Source organism: Apium graveolens, chromosome 7, assembly GCF_009905375.1.
Source record: "Apium graveolens cultivar Ventura chromosome 7, ASM990537v1, whole genome shotgun sequence".
Classification (NCBI taxonomy): domain Eukaryota; kingdom Viridiplantae; phylum Streptophyta; class Magnoliopsida; order Apiales; family Apiaceae; genus Apium; species Apium graveolens.
Genome location: NC_133653.1, coordinates 46,135,101 through 46,149,973, shown reverse-complemented (window position 1 = coordinate 46,149,973; position 14,873 = coordinate 46,135,101).

Genomic DNA, 14,873 nt, shown 5'->3' with positions numbered 1-14,873 from the left:
GAAGAGAATGGATCTTAACAGCAGTGTGCAATTGGTATATTTACCAATCATGAATGCACCCCAGGTAGGTGAGGTAATTGCTTCTACAACTCCTACTTCTTCCAACCCCTCTATTTCTTTATCTTCTAGTGTGGCCATGAAATCTGTGTCAATGCCCCAACAGATTTCTACCAAGGTCACCAAATCCAAACTTTCAAAATCCAAGACAAAGAAAACCACCTCTGTTGTTTCTCAAAAGACAACAGTTGTAACAACAACCATTAACCCTGAGGGAAGTGATCAGGGTGTGAGTGGTGAGGGGAGGGGTGAACATCAAAGAAACCCCCAGGATAAGGAAGGAGAGTTGAGTGCTTCCCAAGCTAGCCAAGCCCCAGTTTCTCAAAAAGCTGTGGTGGTTGAAAAGGTCTCTAGCACATCCCTAGTAGCATCCTCCCAAAAGGATGTTACTATTGAAAAGAGTTCCCATCCAGGAACACAGAACAAAAGAGGGAGGGACACTAAAGCCAAACACTCACCTACAAAAGCCTTTATTAGAAGAAAGAAGGCTAGAACCCAATCTTCTACACAGGGTGCACACACTGCACAGATACATCCATCTGTCTCTGTGCCTTCTCAAACTCAGTTTGATGTGACTCCAATAAATGTGGAGTCACAGCCCCATTCTCTCACAATAACTACACATCAATCACCAAATACTTCTTCACCATCTCTGGATGTGGATATGCTATTCCCATCAATTCCTGATTCTCCCTCTTTACAACTCAGGGAGAAGCCCCACTCAAATACAGGTGATCATCATCTTTTAGATGATTTGTTGGATCACCCGCAAATTCTTTCAGATATAATTGAAGGATCTGTATCAACACATATCAAATCAATCTATACAGATTCAACAGTTATATCACTTTCAATTTCATCTTCTTTTCCTTCTTCAATGGATATCACTCATCCGTTGACCAGTGGTTGCTCTTCAACGGATAAGCTTAACAGCAGTTATCCGTTGATAACAACAGTTTCAACTTCAACGGATATTCCACATCCGTTGATAGTCTCTACACAAATAACTGAAATGATTCCAAGTGTAGAAGACATGAATACTGTGCAATCACTTTTAGGATTGAGGGCAGGGAGTGAAAATTTGAGTGAGAGGCTGGGTTGCTCCCAGGCAAAAGGAGAGATTGAGAGCACAAAAATGCATGCTATTTCTTCCAGCATGGCAAAAGTCAGTGAGTGGAGTACCACCTTAGAAGGTGAAGGTGAGGGAGTGAGATGTGTGAGCCAGGGGGAGCCCCTGATGCAAGAACATAGAGAAAAAGAGAGAAAAGCAGGTACAGTTGATACAAGGGTGGAACCAGCCATTGCTCATGAGTCAATGATTGTGGATGATGCTGAAAAGGAAAGACAATTTCAGCAACATTACAAAGCTGTAATTGATAACATTTCCTTGGATGCTGACACTTTTACTCATCCTGTGACAGCCTATCAACTGTTGGCTGCTCAGGGCAATGAGGAGGCAGAGAGGACACTACATCTAGTGCACTCAACAGAATCTCTTCAAAGGGATAAAGCTGCTATTAACAGGATGCCTTCTACAGCTGGTGAGCCATCTGAGGAATTTGGAGTAAATTCTGATGATGATGACTCTATTTCTTCTGATGGAAGCATGAACATAGGGGGAGATGAAGACCCTAGTTCCATTCCTAATCTACCTGAATGGGCCCTGACTAAGGAGCATAGAACAGGTGAATTCAATGTCCACCTGGTCAAACAAATCATCACTATTCAACAGGCCATTCAGAACACTTCAAATGCAAATATCAAGGCTATCCTCCAAGCTCACCTGGACTCACTGCATCTCATGAAGTTGCAGAAAGTAAAGCAAGATATGAGTCTAAATGATCTCAGGAAAGATATTGCTGACTTGAAATCCTTCACTTCAGAAAAATTGGATTCAGTCATGCCCTATGGTACTTTGCAGGACTTGGTTTCGAGATTGAAAAAGGAATCAGTTACTGAACAAAGGCTGGCCAAGTTGGAAAACAGAGTTCAAGGAATTGAAGATTCTGTGGCCACCCTTCTTCTCAACCAACAATCTCAAACCAATCTCCTAATGCAGCTGGCAAAAGCACAAGGCTTGACCCCTCTCCTTGATGATAACAAAAAGGGGGAGAATAAAAGGGAAGGGGAAGGAGAGCCCTCTACAAAGATTCAGATATCTAAAGTGCTAGTTCCTGCCATCACTACCTCTCCAATCATTCAAATCAAGGGAAAATCTGATGGAATTGATTTGATTCAGCTAGCAGCAGCTGAAATACAAATGAAAGAACAATGGAGGAGAATTGATGAAAGGTTGCAATTGGTGTTTGGTTCTACACAAAATAAATCAACATCTGTGAAATTTAGCACAAAGATTGAACCAATCAACATGGAGCTCATGCCAGTAGGGAGTCTTAAGGATGGAGAAGCTTCTTCCAAAGAGCTACAAGCTATAATCCTCAAGCCCAATGAAAGATCCAATAAGGACTCAACAAAGAATCCTTTAAAAGAAGTGGACTTTCCTCCTTCAAAAGATGATGAGAACAAGATCTTAGGCAGGAGTATTGCCTATCTCAAAAAGTCCATGGATGAGGCTGTAAGGAGAAATAGAGCTATTATCATTAGAGAGGGAAAGAGCATATGTGTGATGCAAGGACATCCCAAATTCTCAATAGCTAAGAAAGAAGAAGCCAAGCAATTAAAGGCTGACAAAAGAGCACAAGCAAAGCTTGAAAAACAGCTAAAGTCAAGCCAAGTTGAAGAAATGAAAGGAATTGAAGTCAGGGGTGAAGAAAAGATTGCTAACTTAGATGAGGTTCTTGGGAGCATATTTGGTGAAAATATGGAGGAAAGAGAGGAATGGCAGAAGGGAAACAGAAGAAAGGCCAAGGCACACAGAAGGAGTGAAGATAACCCTGAAGATACCAAATCTACATCTAAACCACTACCTTCCATACCTGAACCTTTTGTTACTGATCCCTCTATAAATATCCATGGTGAACCAATCATTCCAAAAGAGGAACCTATTGATTGGGACAACATCACATTGCCTACCTTTCTAACCACTCTTCCACCACCAAAGAAACAGAAAAGAAAACCAAAATCTACACCTCCCACAACCTCTAAGAAATTCACTCAAAAACAAAAACCTAAACCTAAGTCACCCATTTCTAAAGATGATTATGTTCACATCTGTGACATAAAAGAAATTTCAGACATTGAACTCTATCTGGATGAGCTGGAGGATGTAAGGGGAATAGCTGCCTACAGACAGTTACCAGAAAGATTAGTGTTCAGATATAAAGGAGCTGGGGAAAGAACATGGCCTCTCCACAGGATTCTAAATGAAGGCTACTCTACCTTGATCAGAGTCTTTTCAGCCATCAAAAAGGATTCTGGCTTTACCAGAACAGCCAAGACTGAAATTCTCAACAAGATTGCCAACATAAGGAAGACTTGGAGGGAACCAAATGCTTTGCCCAGAACCTTACTCATACAAGAAAGGGGAACTAAAATTCACAAATCACCTCATTGGTTGATGGAATTTAGAGATGACAAAGGAGTCAGAAGATTTTTCAGACTTGAAGACCAACTCAAGATTGCCAGCAATGAAACTCTCAAGGAAATGCAATCTAAGTTGGATATCAGTGATGAAGATGAAGCTGAATTCTTCAGAAAACTCCAACTCCAAATTGAGGGAAATGACAAAGGGCTAGGAAAGAAAACCAGGGAACAAAGAAGAAAATGATGTTTTGCTCAGGCTAGAGGAGCACCCTTGGAAATACTGTAAATCTTCAATTACCTCCTAGTACATACACTTTTGCAGCACTTTTTATATTTCTACTTAGTTTCAATTCAAATATTTGTTAAGTGTTTTGTTATCATCAAGTTAACCCTGAATTTATGCCTACAGTTCTTATAGACATAAATAGGGGGAGATTGTTAGGAATATATGTGCATTAGTTTGATGATATGTTTAACAAAACACTTAAGTAGAAATTTAGTGTCTGTAGCCTCAACGGATAAGACCACTTTGGCTATCCGTTGATGGTGTAGCTTTACTTAGAAATAAGTCTAGTATTGTAGCATATTTCAGTCTCTGTATTTAAAATTGTAATTCTTAGAAGTTGAGAGAAACTATGAGTCATGTTGACTACTAGATGATATGCAGATAGGAAGGCCAATTGTAAATATTTCATGCCTTGTAATTTTGTATAAATGAAGTGGTATCAACGGATGACTTAAAAGACCTTCAACGGATGAGAAGCTAAGCTTCAACGGATGTCTCTAAAGCTTCAACGGATAACATCCTTCAACGGATGAGAGCATCAACGGATGAAAGCTTCAACGGATAACATCCTTCAACGGATGAAGTCATCAACGGATGAAAGCTTCAACGGATGTTCTGCTAATCAGCCGTTGATAAGTGGTAGTTGTACCTACAAGCAGAGGCACGTGGGTTGACAGAGAAAACTGAGATGTGGTAGCCGAATTTCAGGATCAACAGAAAAAGCAGCCGTTCTTCTTTTGTACAAAGTTGCAATAGTCAACAAAGTACTTGAGTGAACAGGAAAAGAAGCAAGTGAAGAACTTATTTTACTATTGTAATTATATATTGTTTTTCACTTGTACACTTGGTAATATATATGAACCAAGAAGAAGCTAGTAATTAGATAGATTTTTCCAGAGCTGTTAAGAAATATCTTGAGAGAAAATTCATCTAGTTTGTACTAGGATGCAGCTGTGATCAACATTGTTGAACACAGATTTTCTAATATACCATCTCTGGTGGAACAACAAATCCACCAGAAAAGTTTTTAAGGTCTGTTGTGTTCTTTACATTTGTGCTTGAATATATATCTGTCTGTATTAGCTTAAAGCAATTCACACACTTGTTCTTCTTGAACACACAACTTTATAAACTGCTCAAAACTTGAAAAAGTTTTGAGATTTACATTCAACCCCCCTTCTGTAAATCTCATTGTTAGTCTTCTAGGAATAACAAGTAGTCATGGCAATGTTCCGTGTCGTGTACAAACATTCCGTGTACTTTCGTGTTTTCGTGTATCAAACCTTAAATCCGAACCCGACCCGGATTTGCATTCGTGTACCAGTTTGGTGACACTAACCCGGAACTAATATATTCGTGTTTACCCGATTTAGTACACTAATGTACACGGATTATATACGAAAAATATTAATTGTTAAAAAATGCAATAGATAATTAAATGGTGAAGTGCTCACTCATGTAGTCAAGGAACAATAAAATATATTTTAATGTTTACAATTATATATATGTTATTTAAATACGTAAAATTCACATTTGGTATTTATTATATATATGTATATTATATATTTTTAAAAATTTAATTATTTATTTATTCCGTGTACTTTAGTTCCGTGTCGTGTACCTATATTGGAAACCCAAACCCGACACTGATTATATTCGCGTTATTTCGTGTCCGTGTACTTTCGTGTTCGTGTACCAAATTTTCAAAACCAAACACTAATTATTCGTGTCGTTTCGTACCGTGTTCCCGTGTCGTATACCAGTATTTCCAGGTATACTAATAAGCATCCCACATCTTGGTACTCACTAAAAAATTATACAACTATTTTTAAAATTTTATGTAATAAAATCTCAACTGACAAAAATTAACTTCAACTCTCTGTAAATTTTACTTTCCTTTGATTTTTATTTGTTGTTGAACATCCAAGCGTCAGTTTACTTTAAAATAATCGTATTAGTAAGTTAACATGTCAGATTTATATAAGTAATTACTACATATTTTAACAACAGTTTATATATTATATTTAGATCTGTATTTTGCACGGATTATGAGTTTCAGTTTTATGCAAATAATAATGTGATACTATTATTTTTAATTTTGGGCCCGTGCTTCGCACGGGTACCAACTAGTAATGTAAATGAGGGTATGTAATGGACGTCGGAATTCGAATTCGAACACTTTGATTTTTCCCGAAAATCCATCAGATACCGAAAGAATTAAGTTTAAGGTAACATAATTAGATGTAATTCAATTAAAGGATTATAACAGAGGATCATTAAAGGAATATAAAATATTAAAAAAGGTTTAAGGAAGCCCAAGTAATAAGATTCCGGATATGATCGCTCAAACGATCAACGAGAATGAGAGTTAAGCGAACCGTAAAATAAATAAGCGACCAATGATCAAGCTTATACAAGTAACCAAGGGATTAACCTAGCAATTAACACTAATCAATAGGATTAGAGCAAGATGATGCCATCCAACCATCGGAAGTAGACAACTGTCCTTGTGATGATGTAATCAAGGTGAGGTCATCACTTTAATAAAGTAAAACCAAGATATTTTAGCAAGATTAATCTCCACCAAGAAAAGTCATTTCATTTCCTAAGATCAACCACGCAAACATTTTATCTTTTCCCCCAATTTCCAAGCTCCAAACTCACTGCCTCTTTTCTTAAGAAATTGAAGTCCAAACTCCATTTCTTACTAATTTACAAGGTATTTATCCTAGCTTTTCCTTGATTAGTTACATGCTTCCTAGAAATCTTAGCCTCAAATTCTATTCCTAGCTATTTCTAACAATTCATCCAAGAAGATGATGAATAGTTTTTTCAAGAAACTAATTTTGATTTCATGATTTTAAGGGAAAGATCAAGGTTGTTTAAGAGTAGATAAAGGCTCCCATAGGCATTTCAAGGCTCTTGCATTGTTTAGAAGCTCCAAGGAAGGTAGAACTCTTCAATCCCTTAGTATTAAATTGATTAGTTTAAGTTGTTATGATGATTGGATAATGGATTAAGTGTAGTAGTTGTTTAAGCATATATGTTTAGATATTTAATTCTTAAGTTGTTTTGTGGATTATGGAGATGTGAATGATACTTGTTAGATTTGAAGTTCTTGATCACATTTTGACTTAGTTTAGATGTATAAGTTGAGATCTTCAATTATGGTTGGAATGGTAATGTTTTGAATCTTAAGTTGTTGATGAATTGTGGTTGATTTGGTGTAGATTAGTATGGTTAAAATTTGGGAATCATTAACGTATAGCCGTTGTAATGTCCGTTTTTCTAAAGACTATTTTTGTACATATTTTTTGGAACCGAACACCAAAAAATTATTGTCATAATGTCGTAATTATTTTTTGTACATATTTTTGTACGATATATATGTGCATGCATATTTTGAAATCGTGATATTTCATTGTCAAATGCAATTGCTTTAAAGTAGAGCTTACAAGCTACATATTACATATGCTATTATTTAGCGATGTTTTGTGTATCCCCTTAGAGTAAGGCATACAAGTTGAACATTGTACCTAAACCGGGAGGCGATGTTCCCAAGTATACTATATATAGTTTTCAAAATTATTAATGGAATAATACTTATTCGATAGTTTTAAATTATAAGTGAATATTATTTTATGAGTATACATTTAAGATTTTTATCACAATCAAAGATTATTTTAATTATTCGAATAAAGATTCTACTTATGAAACTTACTTTATTTATTAAATTAATATTATTTTTAAATATTCATTCGAGGACTTATGACTCCGCTTATTTTATAAAATAATATTCTTTATTTCCTTAAAGAATAATTTTTTGATATTCGCCTAATAATTTTGAAAATGAATGCTATAATATAAATCATCCTTACTTTAAATATTTTCAGAGATTATTTTTGAACCTTATCAAAACCATTTTCAAAAGTATAGAGACTACCCCAAACCCCATTTTTAAGTTTAAATCTTCGTTATGAAGGGGATTTAAATATTCGCTCAAAAATAGGGGATCCTGCTCGGTGTTGTATTTTTAATTCCCGAATGTTGGGAAAGTAATCAAAAACTTCTTTATCTATTCAGCAACTTTGTTACGAATATAAATCCTAATAGAAAGGATACGGTGGGGTGACTGATGAGTGTTGGCAGGGTCGAGCTTTCAAAATCATATTTTCATCAAATGAAGTATCTCGTAACTTCATCTATAAGATAAACTTTCAAAAACTGTTGAGATTTTGAACAATAGTAGTTTCAAAGAGTTTATGAATAAGATATATGATTATATTGAAATATCTCATAACTTAGCATTTTTAAAACTTATATTTTTTAAATTTTACTTTATGCATAATAAAGACTTTCCGTAAGATATCGATTTAGATGTATTGCGTCGTTAATCATAATATATATGATATTTTTTGAGCTGTATTACTTACTCTTCCTTTGTTCATTCATCACACAACAATAGCTAGGCAAGATGGCCAGACTCAAGCGGACCCGCTGCAAGAGTGTGGGAAGTGTCCCGCGTCCATTGGCTGATATCTTAGCCGCCATTGCTGCAGAGATAGATCTATCTATGGTTTAGGCATTCAGCTTTTAGAAATTCATTTATGTATAATTATGACTTGTTGGATAATGGAAAAGAACTGTAAACTTATTAAGTAATCATTTTTGGTTTGTAATAACTTTTAACTTATGGATTCCAACGACTGTTACTTATTTCAATTTCATCTCTGAGACTATAACATGTTGTGGAGTGAGTATTATATGCGGGGTCACAGTATGCAGTTGTTTATTTAACTAAATTAAAGTGTTATGAATGGAAATAAAGACCGTGATAATCCGAATCCCCGATCCCGGATTTGGGGGTGTTACAGCTTTTGTACCTATGGATAAGTAGGTAGATTCTGGTGTTACTACTCACATAAGTGTATTAATGCAGGGTTGCATGTGGAGTCGATCGTTAATTGATGCTGAAAGATTCACCTATGTGGGCGATGACAATAAAGTTTTAGTTGAAGCTATTGGAACATTTAGATTATTATTAAAAATTGGTGTTTATTTGGATTTATTAGAGTCATTTGTTGCACCGTCTTTTAGACGGAATCTTATTTTTATTTCCTGTTTGGACAAATATGGCTACACTTGTTTCTTTGGAAATAATAAAGTGTGTTTCTCTTTAAATTCAAATGTGGTTTCCACCGGTTCTTTGATTGATAATATTTATATGCTTGATATTGTTGCTTTTAAAAATAAAATTTTATAATCAAGTGCAAGAGGTACAAACCGTAAGGTAACTGAGAATTCTGCTATGTTGTGGCACAAGCGATTAGGTCATATCTCTAAACAGAGAATTTAGAGGCTTATGAATGACAGAATTATTGATCCCTTAAATTTAAGTGACTTTCAAGAGTTTGTAGAATGCATTAAGGGAAAATAAACAGACTCGAGAAATTTAGGTGTCAATAGAGCTACAAGTGTCTTGGAACTGATTCATATCGATATATGTGGGCCATTCCCTACGGCCTCTTCGAACGGTCAACGGTATTTTATCATGTCCATAGATGATTACTCTAGGTATGGTTATCTATACTTGATACATGAGAAGACACAAGCTTTGGACATAATTAAAGATTATAAAGTTAAAGTTGAACTTCAGCTAGACAGTAGTATTAAAGATGTCAAATCTGATCGTGGTGGTGAATACTACGGTAGATATGATGGATCAGGTAAACATCGTCCAGGACCCTTTGCTAACTTCCTAAAGGAGTGTGGAGTTTTCCCTCAGTACACTACGCCTGGAAAACCAAATATAAATGGTGTTGCTGAGAGGCGAAACCGTATACTTAAAGATATAGTGAGAAGTATGATAAGTCATTCTTCCTTGCCTGAGTCACTTTGGGGAGATGCACTAGAGACTGCAATTTATATCCTTAACCGGGTTTCAACTAAAGCAATGGCCGAAACCCCTTCCAAATTTGGACTAAGAAAACACTTAGTATTAAGCATCTACATGTTTGGGGTTGTCTAGCCGAGGCAAGGCCATATAGGCCAAATGAAAAAAACTAGATTCTAGGACGACCAGTTGCTATTTTGTTGGGTATCAAGAACATACTCGCGGATATAAGTTTAATGATCCTGCTACTAGATACTTCTTTGAGACTGGTAATGTAAGATTTTTTGAGGATGTTGATTTTGGGAGGGAAGATATAGGTAAAATTATAATCTTTGAAGAAGATAGCATGATCATATTTATCATTGTTCAAGGACCTTCGGTTCAAGAAAACAATGAATTCCCATGAGGAGCCATATGAGCAAACTCAACAACCTCATGAATCACAAGAAATGTCACTAAGGAGATCCACTATAAAGTGAAAAAGCATAATTCCAGATGATTATGTTGTTTTTCTACAAGAAGATGAAGATGGAATTGGCATTGAGGAAGATGATCTTGTAAATCTTCAAAAAGCCATGCAGAGTCCTAATTTTCAAAAGTGGATTGATGTCATGAATGAAGAGATGCAATCTATGAAAGAAAATGATGTTTGAGATCTTGTCGAGTTTCCTAAAGGCTCAAAACCTATTGGTTGTAAATGGGTATTTAAAACCTAAAGGGATTCGAGTGGTAACATATAAAGATATAAGGCTCGTCTAGTCGCTAAAATATTCACTCTAAAGAAATGTATCGACTACAATGAGACTTTCTCTCCGGTTTCCACAAAAGACTCATTTAGAATTTTTATGGCACTTGTGGCTCATTATGATCTAGAGCTACATCACATGGATGTAAAGACGGCATTTCTTAATGAAGACATTGGCGAGATAATTATATGGTGTGACCAGAAAACTTTGTCATTGAAGATTTAAAGACTATTGTTTGCAAATTAAAGAAGTACATCTATGGTCTCATGCAGGCTTCTCGAGAATGGTATCACAATTTTCATCATGTTATCACATCATATGGTTTTAAAGTGAACTTGGTGGAACATTGTTTATATCATAAGTTCAGTGGGAGCAAATTTATCTTTCTTTTCTTATACGTTGATGACATCTTACTTGCTACTAATGATATAGTCTTATTGCACGATACCAAGAAATTTCTCACTAGTCAATTTAAGATGAAGGAACTTGGCCGCCTCTTTTGTATTAGGAATTCAGATACATCAAGATAGTTCTAGAGGTATTCTTGGATTATCACAAAAAAGCTATATAAAAAAGATCTTGGAAAAGTATGGAATGAAAGATTGTGCACCAATAGATACATTCGTGTCTAAGGGAGACAAATTTAGTCTCAAACAGTATCCCAAGAATGAACTTGAGATAAGAGAAATGCAAAGGATACCATATGCATCGGCAGTGGGAAGCCTAATGTATTCTCAATTTTGTACTCGTCCTAACATAACATTCATTGTTGGAATGTTGGGAAGATATTTGAGTAATCCGAGAATGGAGCAATGGAAAGCAGTGAAACGAGTCTTACGGCATTTGAAGAAAATAAAAGACAATATGCTCACATACAGGAAATCAGATCATCTAGAAATCATTGAATATTCAGATTCTGACTTTGGAGGATGCAAAGATGAAAGAAAATCTACTTCGAGTTATGTTTATCTACTAGTTTGTGGAGCAATTTTATGGAGGTCTTCCAAACAGACGCTCATAGCTTCATCCATCAAGCTTTATGACTGTGAAATTTTATCACTGGTTTGCGTATTCTTGATGGTGTTAAAAGACCATTAAAGATATTTTGTGATAATAAATCAGCAGTGGAGTATTCAAAAAACAATGGGAGCACTACATATACAAAACATATAGATATTAAGTTCCTAGTTTTTGAAGAAAAGATTCAAAGTTGACAGATTTCGATAGAACACATTGACACTAACTCCATGATTGCGGATCCGGTCACTAAGGAGTTAACATCTAAAGTTTTTCTCGAGCATGTTGTTGATATGGGTGTTACCTTGAGTGATACTTTTGTTTAGTGGGAGTTTGTATTTTGACATTTTATGTAATAAACAATGAGTTGTTTATGTTCTGCATAATACAATTGATGGAATTTTATTAAATGTCACTCTACTTTTGTTCAATTTTCTCATTGTGATTTAACATTGAGTTGAGAAAATTGGAATCAATCGACTAGTTCAAAATAGATATTATATAGATTACATTATATGTAATATTTATGTCACTTATCCATGCATTAATTCATGTTGTTGAATAAATTTGTGTGGTGACCACAGAAGGTGTAGTCATGTAAAGTTTGTGACGAATGCCGCCCAAATCTCATGCAGATATAGTAGACGGACCAAATTATTTTGATAAAATTTAAGTACTATAAATGGCATAAAATTGCACACTAAAAAATTATATAATTGATTCTGGATTCATATGAAGCTCAAATGAGTGATTGTTATTGTTATAATAATTATTATTATTATTTTATGGGCTACATATAAATATATCAATTATATTAGCTATTTATTTTATTGAGTTAAATTAAGTGATCAAATAAGAAACCCATTTATATTTTAATTGTTGTATATAGCTAATAAGTGGATACGCAATATATTGGGTATATATCAGGTCCAATTAAATTATAATAGAGATTTAATTAGGTGGTATATAAACAGAGTTATAGTCCCCAATATATCAAGTACGTCCATCAAAGAAAGCTATTGAGAAACCCTAAGGAGTACTTGGTTGAGTAAGACAATAATCGAGAATATTATACAAATCCAAATACCGTTACAAATATCACCTTATGCATTCAGGTACGCTTCCGCCTTTGGTTTAATATCGATAATTAGATATAATGATTACGGTCTTATCTCTATTTTAGAGATTTATGTTTTTATATAATTATCTATCAATTCTTCCTCAAATCATGTATATCATTAGCTAATGGTGAAAATTGAATATTTAATTTATCTACTTATGAAGCAAACATGAAGATGCCTTTTATTGAATATTAGTTTAATTTGTTAATAATCAGGTGGCCTCTTTTTTTCTGTCCTACCATACATGATCGAAGTTGATAAGTCTTGAGGCTTGGGCGACTATTAGGTTCTTTTGGTCTTCCAATTATTTGTAATAATAACTATAAAGTGTTATAGCCAAAATTTGGCATGGAATCATTTCGAGTCAAAGATAAGTTAATTGGAGTCTAATCTGGGCAAAAGAATGGAAATTAGGTTTTTGGACTACGAAGATGAGAAGGAGGATGCGCCCTAATTGTTGAGGACGCGCCACCGATTGACTGAGATGTTTTATACGAATAGTTGAGGAGTAAGTTAATGTTAACGCACCCTGTGGAGGACGCGCCCTGCATAGGTGAAAACATAGAAGATGATTAGTTTGAAAGAAGCATGCAGTCTACAAGGTCAGGACGCGTCCTGTCCTAAAGGAGTGCATGGCTTGGGAAGAATGGATTCTGGATAAAGTGCCAGCATAGGAGGAGAAATGAAAGATGTTTCTACTAACATATTTGTTGCAGGTACTTTCTGAAGAATTCCCTCCTTGAGACGGTCAAGGAGGGGGATGTCCGTGAAAAGCTCGAAGGCCTCCAAGGGTATGCCTGATGATTGAAGGCCTTCTCCTATATTCAACGGGTGTCCTTGTTGGGGATGCGGGGTTACCTTTGGTGTGTTCTTTGGGAACTCTGTTCTTGTATTTAACGGGTGTCCTCGTTGAAGAACTTTGGAGTCATCCTGCACTTTGCACCCAAGAGCTTGGGATCACCTGTCCTGCTATCTGGAGGGTTATCCTCATTTGGGGGACAGGGACGCGTCTGGAATTTAGGGTGAACCGTGGCTATACCTGCATTCGTAAATCAAGGGAGATATCTATAGCGGAGTGTTATTCTTGCTCAGGGAGATGTACTATCCGTGAAGTCCTACGATTAAGGACGAGCCTTGGGCCTTCGCGGTTGGGCCTCATAGTTGGACATTCCTAAATATAGCGAAAGTTGGACTCTGGAAGGACTTCTACCGGGCCTAGGAATTAGAAGTCTAAGCCCATTAGATTTCTTGTTCCCCAAGAACTATGTCAGGCTTGATCCCTATATAAAGGGTACGTAGGCACATTGAGAGGGGTAAGAAGTTGAGAGCTGAAAAGGAGCCAACACTTGCCATAATCAATCTCAGCCACCAATTAACACACAACCACCACACACCGCTTGATTTTTCGGAAAAGAACCACCGTCATAGATCTTGATTCCGATGAAAAACCTCAAACTTTGTTGATACCAAATTCCTTCGTCAATAAATTGGCACTAGAAGAAGGGCTGCTAATCAAGATCATAATCTTAGGAGGAAAAATGTCATACAATCGTGATGGAAGTTCTTATGATGGAGGTGACAGCAGATCTGAAGGAGATGGGGAGGGTGGCTACACTCAGCATGAACCCTACACGCCTAGAAACATAATGGATCCTCCACGAGCTCCAGATGTGGGACGAACACCACCAGTTCTCATCAGCGATGCTGATATCTTGGAACATCTATATCGCAGGGGGACACTCGGAACAACTTTAACTCGAGGTTGAGCACAGTGGAGCGTCATAAAATAAGGAGAGGTCATCGTTTTCCTCGCCATGTTCATGCCGTAGAGAATGCTCCTACAGTTGAAGGGGACACCTGAGATGCTCGTGGAGGAAACCCTCGAATCACTCCATGACGCTTGGAGTATTCTGATGATGTTGAATATATTGTGGAACTTATTGATGAGGACATTGATGGAAGAGAAAGGCATCGTGTAGAAAATCAGGTTGTTCCATATCCGTATAGGTCTAGGCGTACGATGGACGAGCGTCGTCGTGCGGAAGATATCCAGAATCAAGATGATGAAAGAAGAGATTTTTCGACTCTAAAGAGAAGGCTTGACATAAGGTTGGAAGATGATGATTTGAGGATATTATATCTGAAATGGAAAAAGGAAGGCAATGACGGAGAAGCGAGGCCCCGTGACCCAACGCGTGTGCCCCCTACATACCCGAGGGATGATAGGGTACGGCACCACGAGCACGAGCGTGCCCCTCCACGTGGCAGGT